Source organism: Hemicordylus capensis, chromosome 3, assembly GCF_027244095.1.
Source record: "Hemicordylus capensis ecotype Gifberg chromosome 3, rHemCap1.1.pri, whole genome shotgun sequence".
NCBI classification, from domain to species: domain Eukaryota; kingdom Metazoa; phylum Chordata; class Lepidosauria; order Squamata; family Cordylidae; genus Hemicordylus; species Hemicordylus capensis.
The window spans coordinates 92030341-92048831 of record NC_069659.1 but is presented as its reverse complement, the minus strand read 5'-3'; the positions used below and the strand labels follow the sequence as shown (position 1 = coordinate 92048831).

General features: G+C 44.3%; 1 long non-coding RNA gene across 1 annotated transcript; it reads right to left on the bottom strand.

Moving 5' to 3' along the window:
• Positions 1–8109: 8109 nt before the first annotated feature.
• Positions 8110–17100, bottom strand: LOC128351167 (uncharacterized). The gene is made up of 3 exons (XR_008319620.1): positions 16955–17100; positions 12589–12738; positions 8110–8244 (listed from the first exon to the last, which is right to left on the bottom strand). It is a non-coding gene; the product is annotated as an uncharacterized LOC128351167 (long non-coding RNA).
• Positions 17101–18491: the final 1391 nt, after the last annotated feature.

The window sequence follows — 18491 nt, the reverse complement described above, 5'->3', positions numbered from 1 at the left end:
GCAGGATGCCCGTACTCACTGCCCTGAGGCACAGGCACTGCCTGAGGCCATCACGTCATCTTATCTCATTAGCAAGCCACCTCTGACTTGTCAGGTACCTTCAGGAAGCCCACAACTAGGGTATGAAGACAACATGCTCCCCAAAATGCTCCAGTTCTTCCTCCCAGGCAATTGGTATCCATTGTCATGGTGCCATAGGACATGAAGGTTCCACTTGCCTATCATGACTACTAGCCATCGATAAGACCTCTTCCCCATGAATGTCTTGAAACCCTTTTAAAGCCATCTAAAGTCATGGCCATCACCACATCTTGTGGCAATGTATTCCATAAAGTAATTATGCATTCTGTGAAGATACTTTTAAATGTACCACTTGCTTTCCTGCTCTTTAGCACTCAAAGCAGCTTACAGCCCATAATTAAAACATCTGAGCAGCAAATTATTTACATTTCTCAGATCAATACAGACAAGAAAAAGTAACCAGGGGTAATCATGCTTTTTTTCCATTGTGGAGTTACAAAGTAACAACATTCTGTAAATAAAATATAGATAGAGAGTTGAGTGAGGTTTTGGTCCCAAGCCTTAGAGCAAATCAGGGCTATCCCAGTTTGAATTGGACATGAACATGAACTCATTAGGTGAGTTGGCAAACTCCTTCCTTTAATTCTGCAGCTGCAACATGGAGATAACTTTGAATCCTTGAAAGCAATATACAAATGTTAAGTACCATTATTATGCTATTTCCCTGGCTGGTTGGAAACCACATTTGCAAATGGAAGCTGCATCTGTAGTTCCTTCTGCAGGATGCACACATAGCACACATGGGGTTGCAGACATGTTTCTCATTGTTGGCTTGAGACTGCATACATACACAGCACTGAACTTTTGATGGTTGAAACTGGCAGTTTTGCCAGTGCCAATTGCCTATTTCGGAGGGGTGGTGGGGTCTGAACACAGGTTCGCCCTGCCATCCTCTATCAACCCTGTCAAAATGGCCACTGCCAATTCTCTGTTGGACAACTACCAGAATGAGAATGAAGCCCTCTGTTTCAATTTATTTTATTTCCCCTATGTTTCTGTCCCCCATATCACATTCTTGCATTAAGTTTCGTCCCTGGGACTTTCTGGATGGTGTGGCAGCCTTCTTGCAGTACTCTGTGTATCGTTCTTGCTTGCTAGAATGATGGGCTATTTGTCACTCAGTCAGTCAATCAGAGAGAAACTTAAAGCAACTTGATAACATAATCTTTCATTCTCACTTGTCATATCTGCTGTTCCCCATAGCAGGGGCAAGGGCTCAAGCTTTGTAAATGTACCACAGATTGTAACTTGTCAGCTCCCTTGCTAGAATGCTCTACAGACTCCCGCCAAGCTTCAAAGATAATCTGCAAATCATCATTCACAGCAGCTCAGTGCATCTTTAGTCCATCTAACACTTCCTTGTTTTGCTTTGTTTTATTAATCCCTTAGAGTGCTTTGTGAGCTGGTTTTGGTTGCCTTCCCAAGGAGGAGAGCAGGCAGGCTGCCAAAAAGATCTCCACACATATAGGCTTCTTGTGCACAACCTTTCTGTGTTCCCCCATGCCCAATTAATCAAAAATCGCAGCCTGAGAGTGGAGATGTCCTCTTCGGCCAAGGTTGCTGTTCTCTGTGTGTTAAAAAACAAACAGGTGCAGAGCTATTTTAACAAATGCCCCATGAAATCACTGCAAAGTTGATTTTCCCCATGGATTTCCCACCCCCCCCAGAAGTTTACATTCTTGCCTCAAACTAAAATGGAAAAGCAGCAACTTCAAGCTAAAAGAAAGGCAGCAACTCCACCATGCAAAGTAGAACAAATATTTGGGACTCAATGACACAGGATTTTGTAACAGCCATATTGTGAAAAGATTAGATAATAAATGGAGTACAGAACTGGCAGCAGCTTCAAACTATTATTAAACAGCCCATGATAGATCTACTCTCTGTTGTTATAATCTGCATGTGTGTCAGCCAGAGATTTATTTATTTTTATTTATTTATTGTTGCATTTATATACCGCCTTTTGTTAAAAGACAACCCCAAGGCGGTTTACAAAAGTTAAAACATACAATAAAAAGACAATAAAAATATTGAGCTAAAAAATATAAAAACAAACCAAATTTAAAATCTATAAAATACAAGCATAAAAACAATACAACAGGTAAAAACACAGAGAAGCAGCAGTAAAAACGATTATGTAAGAGCCTGGATAAAAAGTCAAGTTTTAACAAGCTTTCTAAAAGCCGTGATGGAGTCTGAGGAGCGAATGGCCACTGGGAGAGCATTCCAAAGTCTGGGGGCAGCAACAGAGAAGGCCCTGTCACAAGTGCACAACAGCCGGGCCTCTCTCATTGTCGGCACCTGGAGCAGGGCCATTAAATGTCTTGCAATCGTCCACAATTTTTCTTTAAAATAATCTAGGATGATGTTCTATTGTGGCACAGCCTCGCTTCAGGGGGAACATTTTAAAATGTTGCCTCTGGGCCCACGCCAACCTTGCTACACCCTGGTGAGATGGAGCGCAGTGCTGGTGGGGGAGACTGTGGGGGGGGGGGTGAGGAGCGGAGAGTTTCTGACCAAGAAAAACAAAACCAAGTCCCACCTCTCTGCTTCCTCCACATGGAGGAAAGCAGGAAATGGGCTGCTCGGCAGAGAGGCAAGAGGCTGTCAATTGGAAGGAGGGAGGGCAGCTGGACGAAGCTTGCAGTTTCCCATTCCAGTAAAATGAGGACTCTCCATTGCTTGCCCCCCTTCCTGTAGCCTCCGCTACCAGCGCTGCACCCCATCCCACTCTCTCTCCCTGGAGGTAAAGAGTTTGTTAAGGGGAGCTCTCCCCTCCTTGCCCCCCCCTCACCACAACTATTGCTGCCACCACGCAGCAGCATCTTTAAATTAAAAAAAAGCCATGGGGGGCGGACTTTCTCCTCACCCAACCCCCCTCCCTGCAGCCACTGCCACACCCTGGGTAAAGAGGGAAAGTTCCCCTTCGACTCCCCTCCCCGCAGCCTACTGCTGCCGCACAACAGCATTGTTTTGCCCATGGGCGGCAAAAAGGCGAATCTGCCCCTGCATTTCCGCCTCGTGGCATAAGCCCATTAAGCAACAAGAGTCCCAGGAGGAACTTCCAGGTTCCCCTAACTCCTGGAGTGCCCCTTCCTTCGAAGCACTAATCTGGCAACAGGGAATGGCAGGCCGAAACATGGCCACGCTACCCCATCATCCACAGGAAAGAGTTGAATATCTGCATAGTCAGTTGTAATAATACACGCTTGAGGTATGAAGTTTGTTCTCTCAAGACAAATGTTGGTGCCCATTTTATTGCTGATCCTAGGTGTAATTTACAAGGTTACAAATCAGTTATTCCTGTATTCTCCTACTTAAAAATCATTTGCCTGCTCTAATGAATCCCGTTAGAACCCTTGGAGCAGCTTGGATGACAAAATCCTACCTTTGTTGAAATACTATGGCACATATTGATTTGGAGGATCTGCTGCTTTTTCTGTAATTTTAAAGTAGGGGGATCAAATAAATGCTATATATTTAAGTGATTCAGTATATTTAATCTATGCTGTTTCATCTAATCTAGGTTGTTGCATGCTCCCCACTCCCTGGAGAAGTGAAAAATTATAGAACAATCTTTTACAGCTTCTGTTTCTTTTGCAGGTTCTTTTAGGATGGAAGAACACTAGTGGCTTCATTGTGCCTTTTATGGTTTGTTCACACATATACAGAGTGACTAGGTAGCAAGCAAGAAGGCAGAGTTGCCACTAAAAGAACATAAGAACGGCCCTGCTGGATCAGGCACAAGGCCTATCAGGCCCAGCATCCTTGCACTTGGTTTTTGTAAAGTAAGAGGTAAGTGCACCCTCCCCTGCCCTTAAAGTCCAACACCACCACCCCGCCTTCAAACCTTCAAACCTCCCAGTGTTCAAACCTGTTTGGAGGCTCATAAAAGGGCCTCTCAGCAGGTTCATGCACACCCCTAGAGGTCACCTAGAGCCCCCAGACTAGTAGCCATTGATCTGGGCAGCATCAATTTCAAACCAGAAGCACCAGTCCTAAGCCCTACAGCTGCCTTCAGCACTTGGAACTATGCTCTCTCGCTCTCTCTTAGCATTTGGATAGTGTGAAATGCCCAACCAATTAGTTAAGGTGACCAGTTCCCTTGGAAGCCATTCATAATTCAGCCTGTGTATTTGCATGTTTATATCCCGCCTTAAAAATACAATTTCACGAAGTGGTGAACAAAAAAAAAAGCCATTTGAAAATCACACTAAAATGCTAGCTTTGCATGGTTAAAAATTAAATAAAACACTAGTTACTATCTCTCAACCTAACCTATCTCAAAAGGTGGAGTTATGTAGGCTGTCCTGAGCTCCTTAGAGGAAGGGTGGGATATAAATGCAATATGTAAGTACAATCAAATATTTTAGGGAGAGTATATATCAGCTGTATAGAGTAGCTGAGTAGCAGAGCACATGTTTTTCATACAGAAAGTGCCAGGTTCAATCCTTGACCTCTCTGCATGGGGTTGGTAAAGACCCCTGGAGAACCAATATCAGTCAATGTAGACAATGCTGACCTAGATGTACTAATCATCTGATTCAATATAAGGTAGTTTCATATGTTTGCTATTAGTTAGTAGTCTTTTTTAATAGCCATAGTTGGAGAGGAGAGCTGGTCTTGTGGTAGCAAGCATGACTTGTCCCCTTAGCTAAGCAGGGTCTGCCCTGGTTGCATCTGAATGGGAGACTTGATGTGTGAGCACTGTAAGATATTCCCCTAGGGGATGGAGCTGCTCTGGGGAGAGCAGAAGGTTCCAAGTTCCCTCCCTGGCATCTCCAAGACAGGGCTGAGAGAGATTCCTGGCTGCAACCTTGGAGAAGTCGCTACCAGTCTGTGTAGACATTACTGAGCTAGATGGACCTATGGTCTGACTCAGTATATGGCAGCTTCCTATGTTGCTATATTAAGGCTTCTGGTGGCCCCTGGTGGTGCAGTGGTAAAACTGCCGCCCTGTAACCAGAAGGTTACAAGTTCGATCCTGACCAGGGGCTCAAGGTTGACTCAGCCTTCCATCCTTCCGAGGTCGGTAAAATGAGTACCCAGAATGTTGGGGGCAATATGCTAAAATCATTGTAAACCGCTTAGAGAGCTCCGGCTATAGAGCGATATATAAATGTAAGTGCTATTGCTATTGCTATTCTGAGTAGCAAGGTGGCATAACCCATCAGCAAATCTTGCTCTCTGTGTGTGAGTTTTTTCTCCCCAATCACTTTTAATTCTCATGAAAAATATATTTAAACACACACACATACACACACACCATCAGAATGTTTACTGAATGAATTTCACAGCACAGCTGTTCAGTGAAAAAGGTGTTAGCTAAAGTATCTTGAAAAATTATAAAAACAAATGAAACTATTTGTAGAGCTGGTCTTTCCATGACATGATGAGGTCACCTCAGACTGGCATAGGAGGCATAGTGGGCACTGCCATCCCCACTGCCATGGACACCACCCCAGCTACCTTAGGGATTCAAAGACCTTCAGCCATCCTGCACAGGAGAGTTACAAATGTGTAGTCCCCTGGGGTAGTTTGTAGCTAAAATATGCAATCTGTTTTGATACAGTGTGTGTCATAGTGGATGGAAAAAATGACACAAATAACAAATATATAAAAGCCAATGGGACGGAGCCCAAGCAGGAGTCCTATAGGTACAATTTTGACAGAATGGCTCCTGCATAGGTCATAATGAAATTACTGTCTGCTCTTGCAGAGCTCCTAGTAATTTTATTGGATTTCTTAGAGGAGAGAAAGCCGCCACCAGTGGATTGTGCCTGGTACAAGATGTGGGGAAGTACTTCTATGCTTTAATTAACTGACCTTTTTCCAGATTCACCAAAAATCCAGGCACCTCCTTTATAGTTATGACATTTTAACAAAGGGGAGCACTACACAAAAACCACAAAAATGCAGTCACGAGAGTCTTAACTGGGTTCAAGACTCATGGACCTTATTACACCAGTCCTCTGGAAACTGTACTGCTTGTCAGTTTGTTTCTAAGTGCACTTCAAGGTGCTGGTGTTGACCTGTAAAGCTCTAAACAGACCAGGGTACCTGAAGGACCAACTTCTCCCACATAAATCTCTCTGGTCAATTAGAAGTTGCAAGAAGAGCCTCTTGCATGTACCCCCTTATCTGGAATCAATGTAGCAGCCAAATGGGTTCGGGCCTTCTCTATGGTAGCTTCCCTTCTATGGATTGGTTTGGATGAATGTCCCTCTCATGTGATTAAAGGACATCCTACAGTGATGTAAGGGTGGGTGCACTCTCAGCTACTTCCCCACCCTTCTCACATGTGCCAGAGGACGGTCGTCCAAACCAGCCCATATGGAATCCGCACTACTGATATTCTGGAGGCCTGCTAAAGAATACCTTTATTCCAGTTGGCTTTTGCTACGGTTGTTCCTTGAGGTTTTATACCTCTTTTGTATCTAGCATTGCAAACTGTTTTTATAATATATTTTAATCATATTTTTATTTCATTGCTGTGTGAGCTGCGTTGGAATGCTCATGAAAGGCAGGATATAATTTTTTTTTTTAAAAAATAAATCCAATAATAAGAACCAAAAAAGTGGGACAGACTGAAAGAACGTGTTATTTTTGCCTTCTGCAAGAAAGACAAATTGTTGCCATAATGTTCTTGTCTTAAGGAAGGGAGTGGCTGGAAAGTTAATCAACTTGTTGAATTTCAAAGTGACATTCCAAGACAGACAAGTGCATTTTTAGAAAAAGATTTCTCCACTTTGGTCTCTTCTCAAGTTTCCTTGCTCAAAATATGTGCACACTGTACATTTTATAACTAGTTTATTTTAAAAATAAAACCAGTTTTTCCTGTGTCCTTGGAATAGTTTCCAATTTTTTTTGTGGGACTCTGTAATTATGCCCATTGAAATTGCCTGCTCCCACATTCTCGCACAAGCTTCATTTTTCTCGTTACGAACAAATAAAATAAAATGTTCTATTTATCCACTTTTAAGCAATTGTATTCAAGATCAGCATGACACCTATTTCAGAAACAGAATAAAAAAGAATGGCATCATCAGTTGCTACGAAGAATGAAACAGTTTGCCTGCATTTTGTTTCCTTAAAACAAGGTAAAGACCCACCCCATCAAGTGAGAAGTAAAACAAAAATAATAATCTGAGAAGTAATAATAAACTGAGAAGATTATTATATATATACACCAGCATGAAGTTTTCCTTCCGATAAATACAGTATGTTAAGTATCTGAGAAAAACTAGCTGGAAGCCTTGCACTAACTCAGACTTCCCCTGGACCTGTGGGTGGAAGAAAGGTAAAGAAAATAATTGAATACCTTTTTACTAGTCAAGTAGTTATTAGCTGGCAGTGGCCTCATTCTCTCAAGTTGGCCTCTGCTGGCTTCCAGAGTTATGAAGCTTGCTTCATTGGTAGGCTTTATCTGCTGTGCACTGTTCCAGCAAAGTGAAGCAGCCATAAAGCTCATTTCAATGGCCAATTAAGATAGTTTATGACTGATCTGGAGATTTAGAACCAAACAAAGTATTCAGAATGCACCAGTACAGATAGAGACCATGATTTTTTGTGATGCTTTCTATCTTTAACCCATTCACACATTTCCACCCTGCACAAGAATACTGTGCATATTTTCTTCCTATTTACCAAGGACTGTACCTATTTTCTGATGCCTGTTCCTGGTAAATCACCATCCCTGTTTTTGCCACTGAAGATCTGGTGATGCCTTTTAAAAATGTGGTTCGTGTTCCTAACTGCTAGTTCAGATCATACAAGCTGCAAAAAGTTACAACTTGTCTAATAATAAGTGAAGACACTTCATGTATATTTGTGGACCAAGGAGAGTTTGGCATTATTCGGCAGCTGTCTTTGGGTATGAGTATCCCTTTCAGGAGGCAGGCCTCACAATTTGAAAATGAGAAGGAATCAGGAATGCCTGTTTCTGTTGGCCTAGAAATATCTAAGAAAAATAAAAGGCAACATTCTGCAGATTGCCCTAGACTGCACTTGTACTTACGTAATGTGATGGAACATTTTGGCTTGCTTTTAAAAAGGAGCTGCAGTGCTGATTTGTATGGGAGCCAAATGAAACAGCTGCATGATTTCTTGTAGGGAACTTCTGCTGGCCACTGTTACTAGGCTGACTTCATGTGGCATGTCACACTTTGAGGGAGAGAGGTAAAAAGCCACAATTTTCTGACTTTTCTAGTAATCATGTCATCTTATTCATTCATTCATTCATTCATTCAGTTTATATACTGCTCTTCCTAAAGTGGCTCAGGGCAGCTTACATTAAAATCAAAAGCACATAATAAAACAGTTAAAAACAAAAAACCCCAATTTAAACCAGATTAAAACTTATTAAAATTAAAATTAAAACTAGATATCATTAAAAGCCGTGCTAAAAAGATGGGTCTTTAAGGCTCTCCTGAAGAACTCCAAGGAAGATAATCCTCTAACATCCAAGGGGAGCATGTTCCACAACCTAGGGGTGACAACTGAGAAGGCCCGATCCCAGGTCACCACCAGATGAACTGGTGACATCCAAAGACGGACCCCTCCTGATTATCTTAATGAGCGGTGGGGATCATGTAGAGAAAGGCACTCTCTCAGATAACCCAGGCCTACACCATTCAGGACTTTAAAGGTAACTAGTTTAACCTACGCAGACAGGGGCGGAGCCACCATTGGGTGAATGGGTTCAAAGAACCAGGGCTTCCGCCAATCAGGGGTCACACCTCGTGGCCCTGACACACACCCCATGTCTGATGTCAGATGCTGGGGACATTATTTCACTCTCAAACGGGGCCGCACGGCCCCATCTGGGAACGAAATTGGCCCGTGCTGCATTGGCAGCGCAGGCTGGAGCGACTCTCCCTGCCTTTAAAGGCAGGAAGAGCCACTCCTGGACTCGCTGCCAATGCAGCGGGGCTGACCTCCCTCCCAAACGGAACCGTGTGCCCCCATTTGGGAGGGAGATTGGCCCGTGCTGCGTTGGTAGCATGGCCAGAATGGCACTAAAGGCAGGGAGAGTCGCTCCAGCCCGCGCTGCCCAACACAGCACGGGCTGATCTGCCTTCCAAACAGGGCCACATGGCCCCATTTGGGAGGGAGATCATGCCCCCACGTCTGACATCAGATGCGGGGGCGGGGCCAGGGGCCACGGCGGCCAAACACAGGTCGCCTCCAGCCTTGCTCCGTGGCTGTGCACAGATCATCTGCGTGCGAGTACCTTTTCACTCTTCTTGCCTATATCTTCTTTCTTTCTCTCTCCCCCTCCTTTCTTTTTCTCTCTTGCACGTCCCCTCTATCTTTCTTCCCCTCTCTTCTTTTTTTCTTTCTCTCTCTCTCTTCCTTCCTTCCTGAGTTAACAGATCTTGTTCATCTTGTTTCCTCATCTAATTTGCACAATGGCATCCTCCTTCTCCTGAAGGGTTGTTTCCTCCCTCACAACCCCTCTCTTTGAAGATCCCTGCCCACAATCCTTTTATATATATAGATTCTTCTCTCCTCTATAATCAAGCAAATCTTTCGACCAGTAACAGATGCTTTCCAACTGACCTTAACCATCTCAGGCTCCTCTTCCCTATTTGCCCTGAGCCATTTTTGGAAGGGTGGTATATAAAATCAATCAATCAATCAATAGATAAATAATGAATCCCCACTGCTCAATAACCACAGTACTTCTGCTCTGTTACCTCCAATTGGTAAAGCACTGTGTGGGCAGAGCTTGCCATGTTTGTCCTTAGCCATAGATAGATAGATAGATAGATAGATAGATAAGCACTTTGTACTTTGCCCAGAAAGTACAAAGATATTGGCAGACAGTGCAACTGTTTAAGAACAGGCATGATGTGGTCTCTCTGGGATACCCCATAGACCAATCTGGTTGCCACATTTTGGACTAACGGAAGTTTCCAAACTACTTACAAAGGCAGCCCTACACAGAGCACATTGCAGAGTCCTACCTGGAGGTTACCAGTGGTGTACCACTGTTTTCAAGTCATTCAGGTCAATGGCAGTTGAATCAACTGCAGCTGGTAAAAAGTGCTCCTAGCCACAGCCTCAACCTGAAGCACCAAGATGAGACATGGGTCCAAGAGCACTCCCGAGCTACAAACCTGTTCTTTCGGAGTGTAACCTCATCCAGAACAGAAAGTTCTATCACAACTTGCAGATTGTGACCTACAAAATGAGCACCTCCACCTTGCTTGGATTCATCTTCAGATTAGAATCCCTCGCCCAGGCCATTAGTGCCTGTAGGCAGGCATTTAAGGGGCTAATGCCATTTCCTGATATTGATGACAGGGAGAAATAGATTTAGCTGTCATCAGCATGTTGATAACACCCAGCACCAAATCCCCTGATGACCTCACCCAGCAGTTTCATGTAGGCTGATGACAGAACGAAACTCTGAGGGACTCCATATAGCAGCTCCCAATTTTGAAGAGCAACTGTCACCAAGCACCACCATCTGAAATCTACCCAAGACATAGGAGCAGAACCACTGTAAAACAGTGCCTCCTATCCCCAATATCCCCAAATCCTTCAGGCGATCCAGAAGGATACCATGGTCAATGATATAGAAAGCTGCTGGAGATCCAAAAGAACCAGCAGTTATAGTCCCTCTGTCAATTCCCTGGCAAAGATAATCTATCAAGCTGGCCAAGGCCATTCAGCCCCATAACCCACCCTAAAGCCAGTTTGAAATGGGTCTAGATAATAGTTTCTTCCAAGATTGCTTGGAGCTGGTCAGCCACCACCCTCTCAATTATCTTACCCAGCCATGGGAGGTTGGAGACTCGCTGTAATTATCCATCACTGGGGGAATCCAGAGCAGGCTTCTTAAGAAAAGTTCTAACAATTGCCTCCTTCAAACAAGCTGGTAGGGATGTGTGAACTGGCTCGAGGCCGAGACGGTTCACCATTGACCTGGGCCGGCTCAAGGGTTCGTCCTTGAGCCAGACTGGGCCTAGTTTCGGTCAACCTCAGGCCAACCCTCCCCTCCTCAGGGCTGGCTTGGAGCTGGTCCGGGGTTCAAAAAGGTTTTTAAAAATAAATAAACAAACAAACAAACTCACTGCCAGGCCCGTGGTAATTTTGCCATCTTCAGGGTATGTGGCCATGGCCGTGGCCGTGGAGGGTGAGTTTTGTTAAAAAACATTTTTTCCCTTTAATTTTCAAACCCTAGACCGGCTAGAACTCAAGCTGAACAGTGGGAGGGGCGGATTTCAGGTGTACACAAAACCGAACATGCCCAGTCTAGTTCGAGTCTGGTCCAGACTTGAACTGAACCGGGCAAGCTGGTTTTGTGCACACTCCCTAGAAACTGTCATCCTGCCTTCCCTCATTGAGGTATTAATCATATCAACAAGTCTAGCTCCAACAACCTCCCTGCAAGATGAAATCAGCTAGGCTGGGCAAGGATCCAAAGAACAGGTGGTAGGTCAGGTCTGCTCAACTTCAGCCCTCTTGCAGGTGTTGGTCTACAAGTCCCATAATCCCTGGCTATTGGCCACTGTGGCTGGGGATTATGGGAGTTGTTGTCCAAACTCAGCTGGAGGACCTACGTTGAACAACAGGCCCATGGTAGGCTGTACAAGCAGCTTGTCGACATCCTCAGGAGTCACAAATTCAAACTAATCCAATCTAATCTCACAAGAGAGATTACTGGACACCTCCCTAACTAGCCCTGCAGAAATACTGGAGTCTAGATCAGTGCAAATGTGAGAGATTTTATCTGCAAAGAGTTCATTGAATGTGTCACAGTGAGACATTTCTGGAAACAGATTTGAAACAAAAGTGGCTTGAGTTAAACCCACAACAATCCAGAACAGCTCTGCTGGATGAGAACTTGCAGGCACAATACACAGAGAATAAAAATCACTTCCTTGCTGCATGTATTGTCACAGCATAGTCCTTAAAATGAGCTCTATGCTGTGTCTTATCAAATTCAAGATGAGTTCTCCATTTGCCCTCCAGTTGTCTACCTTATCTCTTAGAGAGTTCATACAAAACATTTCAAATCCTTCAAACTAGAAGTGATCTGAAAATTCTCTTAGAAGCAGTTTTGGCAAAATTTGAAGGCATTGAAGTGTTTCAGGACAAAGCAGGGTGATCTGAAGTGAAAGAGACATTCTTGTAAAGCTTTAAAGAGAGAGATTAATACTAGAGGTGAAGGCTGCAGCTTTCTCTTGCTCTCTCGTTCTTTCAGTTTGCATGAGGCTGTTCTCACATGCAGCCTAACCTGCCTAGGGATGCCCAGCCTGGGTTAGGCTGTGCATGAGAACCCCTGGGATCAGGCCTGATCCTGGTAGGTTAGCGCCACCTAGCCCCACTATTTATCTCAGCTGTTAGCCAAGGTTCAGGGAGCGAATGCTCCCTTACCCCCGGCTACTTGCTTGTGTGTGAGTACGGGCTGCTTCCAGCCCAAACACACACAGAGACGGGTGTCTAGAGCACCTGTCTCTTGGGGGAATCCCCCAATACAATGGTTGTGTCACACACTTCATTGTAGAATTCAGAGAGGCTGGGACGGGTCCTGGTCTCCAATCAATCAGCTCTGCTTCACTCAGGATGGAGAGAATCTTGGTTCTTGGTTCAGGATGGAGAGAATTCTGAGGAATGTGGCATCTGTTATAGAAGTGCAGGGGAGATCTGAAAAATTAATTTTAAAATACATAAACATTTTCCCTCCAATTTAAGATCATGGAGTTTTAGAGTCAAGATAAACTGAAACTGTTCTCTATTGCTTCTGGTGTCCCAGATCTGGCTGGTTTTTTTTGTTTGGATTTCCAGTCTGAAAGGATGGTGTGGTCATTTAAAGTGTCTTCCAGAGACTATTCAGGTTTTTTTGTTGTGACTACTGACTTGTGATTTCTGAAACAGTTAGAAAGGTCTGTGGCTGTTTTATTTATTTATGTATCCTATATATACTGTGCAACGTTACATGCACTTTGCAACACAGGGGTCATACATTTGCACAGAAGTGCTGCTGTGCTAAATGCAAGAATTGTGCAAATGCATTCATGCAGTGATGGCTACTGGAAATAATGGCTGTCAATTATGCAACAGTAATTCTTGCATTTAACTTAACAGCACTCTTTCACAACTATGTGAACATTAGTTTGCACGGCATACATACTGTTGCACAATATACAATTTGAAAAGTGCATTCCACTTTATATAATTTTTAAACCCTCGATGCTACTAATAAATAAACACCTTTTAAAACAACCAAGCATCAAAACATCAAAACCAAATCAAATTAATACAGCAACAGGGCAGCAAACCCCCTATAATAAACAGTAATGCTCGTAATGTAATACTCATAATACTCATCATAGCAGCAGCCAATCCATATAAAAGCAGAAATCAGTTTAGTCAAAAGGTTTTATGAAAGAGGCAATGTGATGATTGGCAGCAGCTCCAGTCCTGTCAATCACCTTTTAAAGCCCAAGGAACCTCCCTCCAGGTGGGATTCCTAAGGGATGGACTTTAGAATGGAGCAGAGAGTGGCAGTTAAACTGTCTGAAGATCCTTGAGAGACAGATTTGCAGGAAGCTTGACTCTCATCAGGTGTTGGGTGAGTTTTCAAGGAAGGGGGAATCCAGTCTAGGGAATGTTTGTTAGTCAGATTTTGCATCAGAAATATATTTCTTTTGTGAGTGTTGTATATCGCTGAACCTGTTCTATTGCTGTTTTCCTGTAACGCAACTAAGCTAAGAAAAGCTGAGCCTGTGTCCATCCAGCTAGGGCAATGTAAAAGACTCTATAAGCTTTTAAAGGCACTTTTGTGTTTTCCTACATCCCAGTTCTTTACAACAGGGTAATCATGATTTTTAAAGTGTGCCACTCCAACATAATCTAGGATGCTTTTTGAAGCATTCTTCTAACCTACTGAGTATTTCTTTTACCTGTAACTAAAGGCTGAGAAAGCCTCAGACAGAAGCTGTCTGTAGTATTTTGAATACAATTAAATTTTTGTTGTTGTTGTTCTTTGCAATTTTAACAAGCCTCTTTGAGTGGATTTTTAACTCAAGAAAGCGGGTCTGAAAGGGGGTTTTGTCTCTGGTGCAACACATCTCAGATCATTCAGGAACCTACCAGTTTTCTCACCGCATGTAAGCTTGCACATGGAAGGCCTTTGTACTTTTCCAATAGTAAGAGAAAGAGAGTTACCTGGAATTTCATCCAAGATGGCGGGGGGGGAGGTTAAACTGTTAATAATTGGGTGTGGTGGCAGCAAATAAACTACTAGAAACACAGGAAAGTTAAGGGGAAAGCCTTTGTCCTGAAAGCATGGAGGGGACGATCCAGCATTTTCCTCCCCCGCACATGGGCTTGCTCTGAGACAAAGGTTTGGTAAATCCACTACAACTGTAGAAAACATCTGCCAGTGGGTGAAGTCTGTGTGTCACAAATCTTACTTCATACCATATATATACACTGGCAGAGATGAACCTTTAAGATGTTTGTACATCAATAAACCTGCTTTTGTTTTATTTAAAAGTGCATCCTGTGTCCTGTGCGTTAAACTTTCTCCTCACACAGCCCTCAGCTATTCTATTAGGGGTTGTCAGGATAAAAACCCAAGCAGAAAGAGCTTGGTGGCAGCAGCGAAAGCTAGATAAAGGGAAGTAGAGATAAAATACATATTTCTCAGGGATATTGGTCCACATAAGTAAAAGGTTGTTAACCTCTCTAGTTTTGGGTACAGCCCCCCCCCAGCAGTGTCCTAGGCTGACAGGTAGGGTGCCGCTCATCACAGTCAGGTTTCAGTCGGGCACCTGAAAGCGTATAGTGTTGGGACCTGGTAGGTCTCCCTGGGGAAGACATTCTTTAAGTGCATTGGACAGGTGCTCCCAGCCTTTGGTGCTGAACAGAGTGCTCAAAGGATCACACACATACATTTCCCCACACACTGTATTTGGCATACAGGGTGTTTGCCTTTTATAACATGCATATAGAGCCCCTGGTGGCGCAGTGGTAAAACTGCCGCCCTGTAACCAGAAGGTTACAAGTTTGATCCTGACCAGGGGCTCAAGGTTGACTCAGCCTTCCATCCTTCCGAGGTCGGTAAAATGAGTACCCAGAATGTTGGGGGACAATATGCTAAATCATTGTTTGAGAGAGCCGGAGCTCTCTAAGCGGTTTACAATGATTTAGCATATTGCCCCCAACATTCTGGGTACTCATTTTACCGACCTCGGAAGGATGGAAGGCTGAGTCAACCTTGAGCCCCTGGTCAGGATCAAACTTGTAACCTTCTGGTTACAGGGCGGCAGTTTTACCACTGCGCCACCAGGGGCTCATTGTAATGTAAGTGCTATAAATGTAAGTGCTATTGCTATTGCTATTCCTGTTCTTGTAGGTGATGCTATGTTTATTTGAAAGGTCATGCCAGTCTGTCTACTTTTGAAAATGAGAGTTTCCCTAATGTACTTGCTGGTGATGATGTGATCTAGGTTTGATGATCGATGATTTTAATTCAGCTGTCAAAATTTTCAGGCTGGCAGGAACTAATGAAACCCAGTGGTTTGTGATTGACTTTATCCTGCCAAGATCCAGAGCCACTTTGAATGAAGTACTGTTTACTTGTTTTTCAGAGCATATACGTGTACAGGAGAAGTAAGCATAGAGAGATTAGCTTTGGTGACTGCATTTGGTGTGCGACAGCTCTTTAGTTTAATTAGCAAAAGAGGAGTTTTAATGTCTATGCTTGTAACTCATGAAATTGCAGAGGAAACATGTAAAGTGCATTTGTCTACATCAAGGAGAAAAATGGACAGACAATGACAGATTTAATATCACAGTGGGAACTGTGAGAAGTTACTGATTTTTAAGGAGATAGTGTGTTCCCAGTGTTTTACTTAAGAACTTTAAAAGGCACAATTGTAAAATTGGTTAGTTTTTGAAGTGCAGTACTGGATAAATGTTAAGTCAAAAATATTACGGCTTTTTAAAAAAAAGTCATCACTGCATAATGGTCTACTCTGAGAAATCTCCATCTGATTTCCGTGCTTTTTGGATCATACTCTGTCCTGGCCTGTTCATGAGGACAATTCAGGAGTCCGCTCAGGAGGCAGATTGGTGGAAGCCAGTGGATTGGTGCCATGCAAGGAAAACAGCATCTCATTATGCCATCTCAGGCCCCAGAGGAGCTTTGGACAGTTTTGCCCAAAATAAATGCTTAAGAACTTGTTCTTGGTCTAATTTTATCTGGTGTTGAGAACCTCCATGGTCTTCCTAAACCGAAATGGAAAGGAGAGACAGAGCTAAGCATCCTCAACATACTGATGGGATCAAACTCCAGATCTCTCCCCATGGTTCATTTCAAGTCTAAATTGGTGCCTGAAATCAACAATGGACTGAATGTGGGCTAGTAAATTGAAACTTAATCCAGGCAAGACAGAAGCAGGACTGCTGCTTCCTGGCTAGTAGGACTGATGGCTTGGCAACAAGGATTTGGCCTATTTTGGACTAGGTAGCTCTCCACTTGTAAAACCAGTTTTGGAGTGTTCCTGGAGTCAAGCCTAGGTTCCCAAGGTAGAGGCTGTGGCCAGAGGTGTTTTTGCCCAGTTTAAGTTGGTGCACCAATGGCATTCATTTCTGGGAAAGGCAATCAAAGTAATTTTCATGCATGCCTTAGGATCAAACATGGTATGAAATACATGCTTACATTTCCATGTTCCTCTTCTCCTTTAAATAGCAGTTGCAGAGAGCCCCAAACTGGAGCAGAACCAGGGCTGGCCCAAGGATTGCTGGTGTCCTAGGCAAAGCCTGGCTTTGGAGCCTTTGCCGCATGGGTGCCCCCGCCCCCTTTGCCCACATGGGCACCCCACACCCTTCAACCATGCAGGCAGCCCCTCACCTTTTATCCACATGGGCAGGTACCTCCCATCATCCAAGTGGGTGGGTGGGCAGTCCCCATTGTCCGAGCAAGTGGGTGGGTGGGCACGTGCCCAGCATCACCTTCCCATCTGCCTACTTGCTGTCCTTGTCACTCTGCTGCCTTCACCTGCCACTTCTACCACTGCTGTCTTCTTCTGGGCAGCCAGCATGCTGTGCTGTATTATAATGGCATTGCCACACAATGGGGCAATGTGGTTACAATGCACCATGGCAGGCCTGCTGCCCAGCAGTGGGCAGAGTTGGCAAGAAGAGCAACTGGGCAGATGAGTGGGTGAGAGGGATGGGGAGTGCCCGCTTGGTTGCCTGCCCACCCACTTGCTCACTTGCTTGGACAGAAGAGGCACCCATATGGATGAAGGGGCAGGGGTGCAACACTGTACCCCACAGGTTACCATTTGAGTGGATCATGACCCAGGCCATTGCTGCTCCTCCCCACTTGGTGTACCAGACGACTGCCTAGTTCACCTAGTGGATGGGCTGGCTCTCATCCAAACCATGATGTGGGAAAGGGGGTGCCCCACACCATTGCAGCTTCCTTCCAGGGGCAAATATCTGCTTCAGCAGGAGGCAGTTTTCACTGGAAAAACAGCTCAGGAGGAAAAGGATTAACCTCCCCTTCTGTGTCACTAACCTGATCTGAATTGGGTTCTCTTGCAATCAATATTGGAAGGAAGGGATGTGTAGTTTGACCTCAGTCTTGACCCAAGACCTCCTAGCACCTAAGGCAGTGCACCAAATGAAGCCTTGCCATGCCAAAAGCTGATGCACACTTCCCCTTACCCAATGGCATGCCAGCCAGCCATCTCTTCCCATGCTCTGTGAATTGAAAAGTAAGAGGGGAAAGGAGAAAAAGCAGAAGTGTGGTGGGGGAAAGAGTAGGGTGGGCAAGAGTGTCTCCAACACTCTCCTTTAAACTCTGTCGCAGCTTGGACGCACTATACTTAGAAACCCATCTTCTCCCACACAATCTTGCTCATCAACACAGATCAGCTGGGATCCGCACATTCCACTGCCATCTTGATGAGCCAGCATGGTGTAGTGGTTAGAGTGCTGGACTAGGACCGGGGAGACCCGAGTTCAAATCCCCATTCAGCCATGAAACTAGCTGGGTGACTCTGGGCCAGTCACTTCTCTCTCAGCCTAACCTACTTCACAGGGTTGTTGTGAAAGAGAAACTCAAGTGTGTAGTACACCGCTCCGGGCTCCTTGGAGGAAGAGCAGGATATAAATGTAATTAATAAATAAAAAATAAATCTTAGCTATGACTGGTGGAGATGCATGATAAGGCTTTCTCTCTTCTTATGCCTGCCTAGGTTGTGGAATTCCCTGTCACATGAGATCCATTTGGCATGCCAGCACCTTGATGGCATACCAACACTGGTTAAAAACATATTTGCCTTGGCAGACTTTTGACCTGACTGTTTTGTTAAGCATTTTATTTGCCTGGTTCTGCTTCTTTTGTTTGCATATTATAGTTTTAAAGCTGAATTGTGTTA